Genomic DNA, 14,462 nt, shown 5'->3' with positions numbered 1-14,462 from the left:
TGTCTGTCTGTCTGTCTGTCTGTCTGCCTGTCTGTCTGTCTGTCTGTGTGTCTGTCTGTCTGTCTGTCTGTCTGTCTGTCTGTCTGTCTGTCTGTCTGTCTGTGTGTCTGTCTGTCTGTCTGTCTGATTATGGAAAAATTACTGGGCAGATTTCCATGAAACTTGGTGTAAGGGTGTAACATGGGCCAAGGAAGAACCCATTACATTTTGGCGTGGATCCGGATCCGATCCGATCACAACATTGGCATATCATAGCACAGTGATCCCCAACCACCGGGCCGCGGACCGGTACCGGGCCGCAACGCATTTGGTAAAATAGTAAAACACTTTCTTTTTTTAAATAAACATAGGCTATAATATTATAGGCTGCGTGTGGTAGTTGAAACATAGTTTCAAGTTGACGTTTATTTATGTTTGTAGTGAAAACAAAAACATAAATACTGTATAGGCTACATACAGTACAACACAAAAGGCTGTTATTTACCCTTTGTCGCCACCTGGTGAGTAAATATATATGTAACTAAAACCATTAAAATTGACAACCGGTCCGCGACTTTTTTTTCCATGTATCTACTGGTCCTTGGCACAAAAAAGGTTGGGAACCCCTGTGGCCATGGCAGAGGTTTGCCCTTCTAGTTTCCTTTGTTTTGTCTAAAGAAGAAAAAATCACTGTAATATTCCAAGTTTGTTGTCCTCAATAGTGACTATATAGTCACTTCGTATCTCATTTTCACCCATAATATTCCTATTATGACTTGTAGTTTTGCTGTGATATTTGTATAGTACCCTATACTTTGAAAATGTATTGTTCTTCTGTTTCATAAGGGATCAATGAGTTTCACTGTTATATGATGTTGTCTACATGAGGTGTTTCCACTCCCACATTATATCAATAACCAAATACACCCTATGGCACGTTTCCCAATCAATACAGTTCAATCAATGATATGGATTTCTTTCTATTTAGATTGCCCTTTCCAGCGCCAAGCTTCAGGTGTCCACAAACCCCTCCCTACATTGTTTATAAGCTGTTTAACCAACCATTACTTATAGCCTTATATAGGGAGCACACTGTGACCAGGAAGTGCCCACCAGGAGCCGCCCAATGGGCGAGAGGACGACTGTAAAGTGGGATCCAGAATGAAATGTGAATTAGACACGCCTGTCACTGCCCCGCTTTTTAGACACGCCTGTCACTGCCTGCTTTTTAGACACGCCTGTCACTGCCCGCTTTTTAGCCACTCAGTGGGATTATGTCCGCATGGGCGCTCTGGCTGAGGATCAAACGCGTCTGGGATGAAAGTATGCAGTCTCTTTGCGCACACACACAGTCTTTCCTGTGGATTACCGGCCGGCCCGCTGTCTCATTGCTCGTTCATAACGGAGTTTATAGTGTATTTATTTGCATGTATAAAAAAGAAAACACAGGATAAGCGAAAAGCACATGGTTGTGCAATTCGCATTAAAAAAAACCCCGAAGAGGCTTTTATTCACCTTATGTAGCCCCGCCCCTCTTGACCCAGTTGTGTTATGACTTCCTGTTCAAAACGCTTTTACCAGGTCACCAGTACTGTACCGTCACAGGAAGTGTAAACACAATAGGAAGTAACTGGCCGACACCTGTGTTGGAACATAAGGTGAATATAGGCGTCTCCCCACCAAAGAGACGGTAGATCAAGATGACAAAAACCCAACTGGACAAAAACAAATGGACAACTCAAAATGGCCTGGGTGTGTGAGTCAGACAGACTGGTAGAAAGAGAGAGCAGACAGCGGGTGAGCAGAGCTAGCTGACCCCACACCAGCTCTTCTCTCCGACGGCCAATCGGGTGGCAAGTTCAGGTCACCGCTCCCCGCCCCGCTGACTGGAAGCACCAATCGGCACTAGTCTCCGTCGGTCACGCTGAAGGCAAAATCAACAGAGCGAATAAAGAAACGAATCTCTAAGCCCACGGAGAACGGAGCTGACTTTCCCTCAGAGTACATATTATAGCGTTTTTAGACCTTTGGATAAAGTGTGTTCTGCGTAGAGAGAACGTGGCTTTTACTGTTTAGATGATGATCACCAAAAGTCTTCTTCAACGATCACGTCCTTGAACCAAATAACATGCTACAGTGGGCGGCAATCTTCATCTGTACTGTTTATTAAGAGGTTGAATTGATTTAAGTTACGTTAAGTTTAGTTACGTTTAAATCAATTAAGTTTCTTCTTTATCTTTGTTTAATCTACCGCAGATCTTGGATGGCCCGGAGCCAATTGGAGATCGCTGCATCTGTTAGAGGTTTCTCCGATAACGCAGCCGCTCGTATCAGCTACTTTGCTGCTATTAGCTTCCCGATCCGACGCTGCGATGTTCTGACTCGGGAACAACACCGCTCACGGGTCAGCGCCGCCCGCGCGCGGGCAACAGCCGCAAAGAATCCCTGACTAAACATTTAGAAAATGCATGGCATCCAGATAGGCGCCTGAGATACCAGGCACGGGTGGAGGGAGGGAGGGAGAGAGAGAGAGAGAGAGAGAGTCGATGAGAAGAGTATGAGAGAGAGAGAGAGAGAGAGAGAGAAGCTACTCAGGCCTGACTCTGCTCGCCGTGTTATGAGTTTTAAGGTTCGCCAAAGGTCACACATGAACTCATTCATGAATAAAACAAAGCATAATATTCTCAGATTCCTATTCCCATTGGTACGTTCCTGTACAATCTAATAGCCGGAGGTTTCTCAGGGCTTATTCTGGGCTTTCGAGGAGTTATATTTCTCATAAACTTGACTTATTAAACTGGAGGCTGGGCAGGAATTAATATCTACCTTGAACACCACCCCCCCACCCCCCGCAGTTCAGGTCTTTACGATAATAGTGTGGTTCAATATTATGATTTCACTTGTGGCTGGATACCGGCAGCACTGCACGATTTCGGTACCTCTTTTAAGACTTTACCGTTGATGGATGCAGGGCGAGAAGATCATGGTGGACGTTTCTCACAGCTCTCTCTCTCTCTGAATCATAAAGTGATGCGGAGATGGTTTTTCTTTGGGCATGTGCTTGTTAAAAGAAGGGCTGTTCTCGCATGCGTGCCTCCCCCCTCGGAGAGAGAGAGAGAGAGAGAGAGAGAGAGAGGGAGAGAGAGAGAAAGAGGGAGAGAGAGAGGGAGAGAGGGAGAGGGAGAGAGAGAGAGAGAGAGAGAGAGAGGGAGAGACCGGGGGAGCGCACAAGTGGTGGTAGCCCACAGACAGTGTGACAAGCCGATTAAAATGCCTACCAATTGGGAGAGCTAGACCTCCGCTGTCTATTCACCCGGGCCCAGGCACGTCGTCACGACAACGGACGGCAACAAAGGACTTTCTCAGCCTATTGAGTGATGTGAAAGAAGGCGGTTGTGTGTGTGTGTGTGTGTGTGTGCAGTGTGTGCGGACGTGTGTGTGTGTGTGTGTGTGTGTGTGTGTGTGTGTGTGTGTGTGTGTGTGTGTGTAGCATGGCTGTACAAGCCGTGGGTGGTAATGTATGCAGACCGTCCACAAACAAATGAATACGCACGCTCGTCCCACCGCGCCAACCTCCTTAGCATTCTGTCGTAGCAGGGCCCGCACAATGAGCATCATTTAGCAGCGCGCCCTCCCGTCATGACGTGATGCTTCGTCCGCAGCATATGGCCGAACAACAACGCCAATCTAGCCACAGAGAGGAAGCTTCTTCTCAAGCGTGCCTTTGTCTTCTAGGAGACACGGTCGACGCCAGCACGTGTGTCGTTTTTTCCGTTGCGTAGTTTGGGAAAAGCGCTTTGGAAATGAAACGGCACAGAGCTGCTTTATTTAATAGACGCTTCATGCTAAAAGTAAACGAATAAAAACAAAATTGATTAATTAATTGATTAATAAAAATTAATTATTACACTTTGAATCCATTGAAAGTGATTATGTAGCCACTGCGACGTCACTCATTGGTTTGTGGACACCCATTTTGAAGCCTGAAGTTTGGCGTGGTGAGCGTCGCCATCTTTGACCAGACAGAGCCGTAGCGCCAGCCTGCTATTGGTCTGTGATCGGCGAGCTGCACGATCACTGGACAGGCCACCTGTCAATCATGCCCCAAAGCATAGTCTGCTTTATTAAGCAGACTATGCTTTATTAAGCAGACTCTGCTTCATGTTGATGTTTTATGACTTTTGAAACGTAAATGCGCTTTTTTTTTAGAAGCACGATTTTTAGAAAACGTTTCAAAAGGCATCAAAGTGATTCGCGTTTGTGAAGATTATCGTGCTGCTGACACAAAGGCCGCAGGTTCATAAACTTTTGTTAAACCACACAGACCTTATTTGATGCATTTAAGTGAAATCTCGATTCTAAAACCCCCATAGCCTTTTCCCCTGAAGAACCAACATGGCGGCGATTTCTGGTTAAGCCTACAAAAATACGTCATCCCTGCGGTACTCTATCCACCTTATTTTTTAATGCCCCGCGTGACTTATTGTTGCAGCTTTCCATTTCCTAAAACGGTATTCTACTTGATTTGAAAAGATGGCCGCCTATACTCCCAATTGTACCCTGGCTGAATTGAACAGAACTTGGCCAATAAGTGTAACATACCAAATAAAAACAAACAGTAATGTCTTTATTTGATGTAGAATGCAGAGGACATGTAACTGTTTGGTTAAACTCGCGTTCCAGGAATATTGTATTTACTGCGCTCTAAAATAACATTAGTCCTAGAAGCCACTCGCTTTGCGCCAGAACACAATCGATTTGGGGGTGGAACACGCCAGGATTGGCCAACGCCAACGCCAGTGCCCAGGACTGTCGAATCAAATCATCGACAGAGATCTTATGGCCCGCCTCCCAGTATTTTCAGTGTATCAGAGATAGATAGAGAACATTAGAAATATAGCCAGCCACGTTATAAACAACTAACCAACGCTGATGGGTCCGCATGGAAACGGTTTTGCCCGAAATGGTTAAAGGTTATATCAATTTGGTCATTCAGTGGCGTTTTACTGCCATGTAACATAACTAACTAGCGGCTATTAGCCACAGTAGGTGATTACCCATGAATGCACTGCGCTCTTAAAGGGATATTTATCTACGAGATTTTTGCCAAGCTGGACCTGATTAGTGATTTGCTCCGTTCGCCCAGACGGGTGTCAAGCTGTCAGCAACAAGGCTGGGAGGATCACACCAGAAGAAGCACCCAGAGGCATCATGGCCGCTAGCGGATAAGGATCATTATTTCTTCCCCCTGTATTAGAAGTAGCCTAGTGCTCAGTCAAAGCCAATAAACCAAAACTTTTCTTTCTTGCTTTTTTGCTGGTGAGCTGTTCTCTCTGTTGGTGGGACACCACAGCACAGGTAGAATCTACTGGTAACTAGTCTGGCAGCAGAGGGGCTGGGAGAGTCTGGCTGCCGACGCTTTCTATTGTGGACTAGAGGGGAAAAAGGCTGTTTACAGCCATCCACATGCAGGCTGCTTCATTGCATAATCCACAGAAATACCTGGCTACCTGGTGAAATGTCTAGTGTCGCTGACTACGTCATAGTATCGCACAAGTCTTGATTGGCTATATAGACGGCACGCGCTTGACTTCCTTATTTTGGTTGGGGTCCACCCGCTAGTTTTCGCTCGATTGAAATGAATGAACGTGTCCCTGCTATTTTTATCAGCCTGTCCTTGATGTATGACTTCGTGAAAATCACAAAGAACATAGTGACCAATTTCCCAGAGAGAGGAGGTGAGTTGTGTGGAGGTTGTGTGTCGTCTATATGCGGCTGCAGCCAAGTACGTTACATCTTGCCTCCGAGGTGGGTTCACTGTGCGTTCCCTCTCTTCTCTTGGCTGTCTGCTTATAGCGTTCGAGTGTCACGTGACCGTTGAACCGAGGCGAACGTCCTCTGAAGTATAAATGCAACACCATGAGCGACACTTTCTTTTTCGTCTGCGACCATGTGCTGAGCGACACTTTATAATAAGTATAAATTAAGCTCAAGTCCACCATGCTGCTTCCACCCAGTCAGACTGACTGGTAAACTGGCGTAGGCATGGCAACATGGTTACTCAATTGTCTTAATGTAAACAACTTAACTTAACTTAACTGGCAACAACTGAGTTACTTTGTGGATGTAAACTTACAACTTACATTTTTTTTGCAAGTGCAAAGTGCAGTCCCTTTGCTTTGTCATCCATTCCCTATTTCTTTCTCATGTTCTCCTCTTCGGTGTGGCTAACACGCACACGAGCGCACGCACACACACACACACACACACACACACACACACACACACACACACACACACACACACACACACACACACACACACACACACACACCACACACACACACACACACACACACACACACTCGTTCTCCCGCGGGAGGCCAGTGAGCTGAGCTGTCATTGTGGCAGGATTTGTTGGCTGCTGGCCGGACTGTTGTGGTCCAAACCAGCCAGCAGAGGCTCTCTCTAAGGATCTGACCACCAGCCACTTAACACTACACACACACACACACACACACACACACACACACACACACACACACACTCAAACACACACACACACCCTCCACACTCTCGTGAAAGCACACATCTCTTTGCACTCACACAGACACAGTCTACTTATCTGCGCGCACACACACACACACACACACACACGCACACACGCACAGACACACACACACATGCACACACGCACAAACACACACACACATTCTGTGTAACCCACTACTATTATTTCAACTGACCATGGGGCCCTGCTGCAGTTCTGGTTGACAGTGGAGTCTATTGGAGGCAAATGATGCTGCACAGACCATGTGTTTTTGTTGAACTATATTTAAATATACTTTCTTGGATTTATAGATGATGGTGCTTATAAAGTGGACATAGTTCACATGGGCCGTTTACATCCCACAGCCCCTCTGCCTGTCCCTGTTACACACTTAAATGGGGCTTCAGCTGCTCTTGTCAATCATTCTCTCTCTCTCTCTCTCTCTCTCTCTCTCTCTCTCTGTCGCTCTTCCTCTCTCTCTCTCTCTCTCTCTCTCTCTCTCTCTCTCCCTCTCTCTCTCTCTCTCTCTCCCCCCCACATTTCCTCCTGACAGCTCTTTGATCCTTGTGCCTGTTGAAGGCAGAGAGAGTTACAGCACCATCAGTTCCACTCCTTCATCCATCCATGACAGTGCTGCTCTGTCTGTCCTTTCATCACTCTGCCTAGCTACCTGTCTGTCTGTCCACCTGTCTGTCTGTCCACCTGTCTGTCTGTGTGTCTGTCCACCTGTCTGTCTGTCTGTCCACAAGGGGTGGGAATCACCAGATGCCCACGATACGATACTAAAACGATACTTGAGTCACGATACGATAGTATTGCAATATTGCGATATGCTAGTATTGCGATATATTGAATATTGCGATATTTCGATATTCGATACCTTTTCCTTGACCTCACCGGAAGTAAAACATGCAGTGTTTTTTTGTTTTGTTTTGTTTTTGCCCCACACGTAGGCTACATTATTAAGCTTCTCTGGACTCAATACGCCACTGCAGGCGCAGAGTGCAACATCGGGCGCTTCGGGCAGATGCCCGGTGGCCTGGCATGGCATGGCTTGCACTTTTTTTTTTTATCGATACTTGGCGTCCAAATATCGATACAATATCCTCAGGCAAAATATCGCGATACTATGGTGTATCGATTTCCCCCCCCCACCCCTACTGTCCACCTGTCTGTCTGTCTGTCCACATGTCTGTCCACATGTCTGTCCACCTGTCTGTCCGTCTGTCTGTCTGTCTGTCTGTCTGTCTGTCTGTCTGTCTGTCTGTCCACCTGTCTGTCTGTCTGTCTGTCTGTCTGTCTGTCTGTCTGTCTGTCTGTCTGTCCACCTGTCTGTCTGTCTGTCTGTCTGTCTGTCTGTCCACCTGTCTGTCTGTCTGTCTGTCCACCTGTCTGTCTGTCTGTCTGTCTGTCTGTCTGTCTGTCCACCTGTCTGTCTGTCCACCTGTCTGTCTATCCACCTGTCTATCTGTCCACCTGTCTGTCTGTCTGTCTGTCTGTCTGAGGACATGACATTTGATTTGCAAAAATGTGCTGGAAGGCTGAATGATCACATACAGAACAGAGTGTGAAATATCTATGATTTGAATATTAACAGATACTGTAGTCGGTCAGTCCGTGAGTGTGAAACACTTACAGTGTCATCCTGTAGCAGCCAGCTAAGCTAATAACACCTGCTTCTTCTACCAGGGTGCGCTACTACTGTCTGTAGGCTGAAAGGGTCCGCTCATAAAACAGTGTAGGGTCTCTTTCATCTGTGTGTGTGTGTGTGTGTATGTGTGTGTGTGTGTGCGTGTATGTGTGTGTGCGTGTATGTGTGTGTGCGTGTATGTGTGTGTGTGTGTGTGTGTGTGTGTGTGTGTGTGTGTGTGTGTGTGTGTGCGTGTGTGTGTGTGTGTGCGTGTGTGTGTGTGTGTGTGTGCGTGTATGTGTGTGTGTGCGCGTGCGCGCGCGTCAAACGGCTCTCTTTCCAAGGGAAGTGTCTTTCATCCTGTGTCCGCTCAGTGCAGCCCCTCGGCCAGAGAGCAGTGAAAGGCACACTATTCCCCTCGGCAGCGGCCAGACAGAGAGCCCCTTCAGGGGGAAGAGAGAGACCCTCTGTGCCTCCCTGTGAACCCAGGAGAAAGCCTCCGCCATTGACCTACGCAGGCCGACGGAAATGGAGACGGGCCAAGCATGTGTACATCCGCATCTCATAATATTAGCGCTATCACTGATCTCTCTATCTAAGTAGATACACACAGTCACACACACACACACACACACACACACACACACACACACACACACACACACACACACACATATAGTGTACTGTATATATATATACTTTCTTTTTTCTATATAGAAGGGAGCAAGTTTGTTTAAATTCTTGTCCCACTGATGATGTCACAATATCTATGACCTCATCAGTGATGTCATCAGAGGCATTATTGACCAAAATCTCTTATGACATCACCGATGATGTCACAGGCACGGATTACGTCATAGGCATTGTGACGTCATCAGTGATGTCGTATAGGCATGGGGACATCATAAGTGACACAGTGATGTCATCATCAGTGATGCGAAGTTGAGCAATTGTGCCATTAGAGCAGGCGGATTGTGCGCTGCGCATCATGGGATTTGAAGTCATATCGCACCCAGACCTAGCGTACATCATATTGTACATCATATTGGACACCAGACAAAATCTTCAAAACAAATGAAGATCTGGAAAAAGTATGGGTTTTTTTTTTATCGAAAAGGTGTAGGAACCCTGTGTGGGTGTCTGATTTATGGATTGGAAGTAGGATGCGATCACACCTCCAGTTGATTTTCTTTGGTCCGTTGACGTTCCCACTGCCCACTTACAAGCAAACCAGTGTGTCAACGAAAGCCACATGGACTCACAAGTAGCTTGTTTATTGTCATCCTGCCAAGTTAGACATTTTCATGGTGGGGGGGGGGGGGGGGGCATAACTGTAATAACCACAATACATCATCCATTCACTTTGACACTAGTCAAGTCTCAGAGTTCACATGGCTCAACCAGGAGTGGGTTGCTGCTCACACAAGTTACCATGATGTATCTCATTGCTAAGGCTGTAAGGTACAGATACAATCATTTGGAAATAGAATCAGACATAAGTTTGAATAAGTATGTACAAATATGTACGAAAAAAGTACAAAGAATTAGATCGTTCTTTGCTTTGAGCAAGCACAATAATACGCTTTTTATAGCCTCACACAAGCCAAAGTGTCAATAATACACTGGTATTTCCTTGGATAGTTGTGGACAGGTCACAGGTGTGCCTTTTGGAATATTTGGCCTTCCTTAGTTACTTTTTGGCCAGCGCAAGCAGGCCCTATATCTGGCTTTGTCCACTCCAATTTGCGTGCCGATCGATTTGAGTGCCGATGCTCGTGAACGCTATATGAGCCATATGCTAGGTTTCCGACTTAGCCTTGTTATACCTTTTCTTGTGTCATTTGCCTCCACCCCTCACACAAACACACGCACACACACACACTAGGGGTGCTCCAAAAAATCGCGATCTTTTGGATCGCGATTCTTAATGCCACGATTCCTGGATCGATTCCAAACTCCCAAGAATCGATTCTTCTTTGTATTGTAATTTATTTATTTTTTATAATTATTATATATTATTAATAAGTGTCCAAATGTTCATGTCATTTGTGTACTGTACTGCCACGGTGCCACCACCTCTTGCACTTAAGAACTCTGGTTAATGTATTCCCCCCAAAACCTATAAATCCTTCTCAAAGTCTACAGATCCCCCCCCAGCCTATAAATCCATCTTATCTGAAGAACATAAGGGGGGAATTCCCTCCTAGTTTGCAAAATGAATTTAGGCCCTGACTGTAATACTTCAGAAGTTGAATTTGAAGTTCAGCATTAATACATTTGTCATTTTTTGTCTTAGATTTACCTTTGTGTGTTATTGCAATATAAAACTACATAATTGAGAATCGATTCTAGATTCTGGAATCGAGAATCGTTGGAATCGAGAATCGATTCTGGAATCGGATCGTGACCCCAGGAATCGGAATCGGATCGGATCGTGGCTTAGCCGGATCGGAGCACCCCTAACACACACACACACACACACACACACACACACACACACACACGCGCGCGCGAGTGTGTGTGTGTGTGCTCGCCCTCTCGACTGCACTTTTCAAATCAACTAGAAATGTCATGAAGTCATCCCAACTCAGTCATCCGTCTCTCCTTTATCTACTTAATGGTAGCCTGCGTATGCTCATGGGAGGCTCCTCGCCGCTCCCCACCAGACACACTGCTGCTGCTCTGCTCTCTACTGTACTGCCTGGACGCCGTCCAGAGATGCTCCAGTTGCAGAGTCTGAGGCCCCCGGGGAAAGGGGGGGGTAGGGGGGGCGAGACGCCAGCCAGCCGACCCACCAGAACAGAACAATGCTGGGCAGGGCTCCGTCATGGCCCCCCGGGCCCCTTGCCGCCATCGCCCCTCTCTGTAAGAACCGGCAGCCCCCTGTCCCTCGGCTGCTGACCCCACATACTTTATGGGCTGTTTAGCGTTCAGTGGGCTGTCACGGCTCGTTAACGAGCCTTAGTATTGAACATGCACAGCAGACACTCTCAATGATTAACACACATGGACACAGAGAGAGAGAGGGATGAACCGGGGCAAGAGTTCACTGATCAGACCACATTCGGAGACGTTTACGCTCGTAGAAGTCTATAAATATACTTGTCGGCGCGGGGACACCCCTACCGTTGGGATGATTTGGGTCGTCCTGCCTTAAGAGATGCTATCCCCACCCAGAGATGCTCACAAGTCATTTTTTGCAAGTCCAAGTCAAGTCTCAAGTCTTTGGTCACAAGTCCAAGTCAAGTCTCAAGTTTCTTATGGATGAGCGTTCTATCATCTGCTGGATGCAATCCGGTCTGCTTAGAACACTGCATAGCTAAAACTAAGGAATTAATATTATCCTCACTCCTTATCTATTAGATTGATTGATTGATTGATTGATTGATTGATTGATTGATTGATTGATTGATTGATTGATTGAAACGATTTATTTCAAACAGTTAAAACAATACATAAAGTGAAAAAACAGTAAACATAACAGTCTAATAGACTTCATCAAAAGGAAAATACATAAACGCAAACATAAAAAAAGGTGAACTGTTTGAAAAGGGGCAGGAAGAAGCCTAGGCTTATTGAGTCCAACCCCCCAATCATTCATAAACAAAATCATACATCCCTATATTATATGCATATCCCACCTCTCACGCTCCTCCCCACATGCTCATGCATACACATACATACATATATATGCATGTATATACACGAACGTACACAAACTTACCCATACACATACCTCATAAATCCACCTACAAATCCCTATCAATACCCATTCCCAATAATACAATCCAACATTACCCCAAAAACCCAATGTTTTGATATCAACCTGTGTTGAACCAATGCATCCAAGAATCCATCCAATGTATAGAACAATTCTTTACATAATGTATATTACAATATAATTTACATCATGTACACCATATATTATACATTATATGCATAATAACCTCATTACACATACAATAATTTTTATACATATATGTATATCATACATATATGTATATTAATGTACAGAATACACATCAGACCAGGTACATACACCCACCAATAACACAGTAATTCTCTACCAGGAAGAAAAAAGGACATTGCCAAAAAACAGCAAGAATCCTAGTAACTCAAGATTCAATGTATTTCTTGATTAAATATTTTTTTAAATTAGATTTGAAAATAGAGATACTAGAGCTTTCTTTGATCCTGTCATCCAGTCTGTTCCAAAGAGTCACCCCATAGACTGTAATACACATGCTCTTAAGAGTAGTGCGAGCACACGGCTGTTTCAAATTATATTTACCTCTTAAATCACTTAATACAGTAGCAGCTTAGATTAGAGATGACATTAGTAGATATTTCCTTAATGTTAATGCAGCAAAGAAAAAGAAAAAAGATTGTTCACAAGTCCCAAACCTTCAAGTCCAAGTCAAGTCTCAAGTCTTTGAGGACGAGTCTCAAGTCAAGTCTCAAGTCACTGTGGGTGAGACTTACAGTAAGTGCGACTCAAGTCCAAGTCCCAAGTCCAAGACCCCACCTATATAATAACCACATTATCCTGCATTTATGTGCTGACCCACCCCCCCTCCCCAGCAGTTCTGCTGACAAGCCCGTGGTCTAGCATGGGTTATTTATAGGTTGTTGGACCGCACCAGGGCCCAGCACGCCGCATACCAGACACGCTGATGAACTCTGGAGATTGTTGGCTAACGGCATGGGAGAACCCCCCTTCTGCTCCTCAGCGGGGTGCTGTGGTGGTGGTGGTGGTGGTGGTATTCATGTCGTTACAAAACACTTCCACAGTAGTAGTAGTGGAAGTAGGGGTTGTGGTTTCAGCATTAGCGGACTGGGGCAAAGGCCAGTTCTACTCGGTTTGGCCGAGCACCTGACCGCAAGCGATCTGCTGAATGGGTAAAAGGAACGAACATGCACGAACGACTCAGGGTACAACTCTTGCATTAATTGTGCGGCATGTTGTAATATCTTCACGCAAGCAACTCAAAACCTTGTAGCTGCACACTTGGTTGCACAGAACTTTGCAGAATGTGTGTCTAACACGTTTTATTGCTTGGATACACGCCGGTGTTTAATGTAGAACAACTTAATTCACCCAAATGGCCTCCGAGACTCTCCCGATTGGATTCCAAATCAGATGGATGGACTATAGAAAGAGCAATCTAAGCTAAAGAGTGGCTATTTAGATGATGGATGAGGTGAAGATCGTATACAAACCTCAAAAGGCCATAATAGATGTCAAGAGAAACAGCGCAAATTGGACTTCCCCTATTTCCGTCTACATCGCAACACAAAGTGGCATCTATTTTTTCCCCCTCCGTCTCCATAGTCCCACGCCGCGGGCAGCCATCTAGTGCGATCTCACGGTAGCCCATCGTTGCTGGTTAGCCAGAGGAAGTTCCCATGGCGATGGGGTCGCCGTCGGCTATAAATATGTTCCCATGGCGATGGGGTCGCTGTAGGCTATAAATATGTTGACCGCGGCGCGGCATGTCGGCCGGTCAAAGAGCAGGTGAGGACGCCTGCACAGACCAGCGGTGAGAATTTGTCCAACATTGTCCCCCAGGCTTCTCTATTGCAGCTGGGTTAGGCTGTTTGCTACACTGTAGAAAATGTCCATCTTTACAAGTCATTTAGTCTGGTCTCGAGTCTTAAAATGATCTAGTTTTCCAGTGAAATCGAATGTAGGAGGGTTTGTTTGTTGTTTGTTTGTTTCCAGTGCAGTCTGCTTTAGAAACACGTGGAATGATGTCATCCCACTGGAATATTTCTTCATTTGTTTAAAGGAAATCAAGATTTTAACACTCAATACTAGGGGTGGGAATCACCAGATGCCCACGATACGATACTAAAACGACACTTGAGTCACGATACGACAGTATTGCGATATTGCGATATGCTAGTATTGCGATATATTGAATATTGCGATATTTCGATATATTGTCTAACTCCTTTTCCGACCTTTTCCTTGACCTCACCGAAGTAAAACATGCAGTGTTTTGTTTTGTTTTTGCCCCACACGTAGGCTACATTATTAAGCTTCTCTGGACTCAATACGCCACTGCAGGCGCGGATTGCAACATTGGGCGCTTCAGGCAGATGCCCGGTGGCCTGGCATGGCATGGCTTGCATTTTTCTTTTTCTTTTTTTTTATATCGATACTTGGCGTCCAAATATCGATACAATATCGTCAGGCAAAATATCGCGATACTATGGTGTATCGATTTCCCCCCCCACCCCTACTCAATACTAAACTAATCATGTGATGTGCGATTGTATGAGCTACTTATCGTCAGTGTA

Source organism: Poromitra crassiceps (genome assembly GCF_964638095.1).
Source record: "Poromitra crassiceps genome assembly, chromosome: 20".
NCBI lineage: Eukaryota > Metazoa > Chordata > Actinopteri > Beryciformes > Melamphaidae > Poromitra > Poromitra crassiceps.
This window is presented reverse-complemented; position numbering follows the sequence as displayed.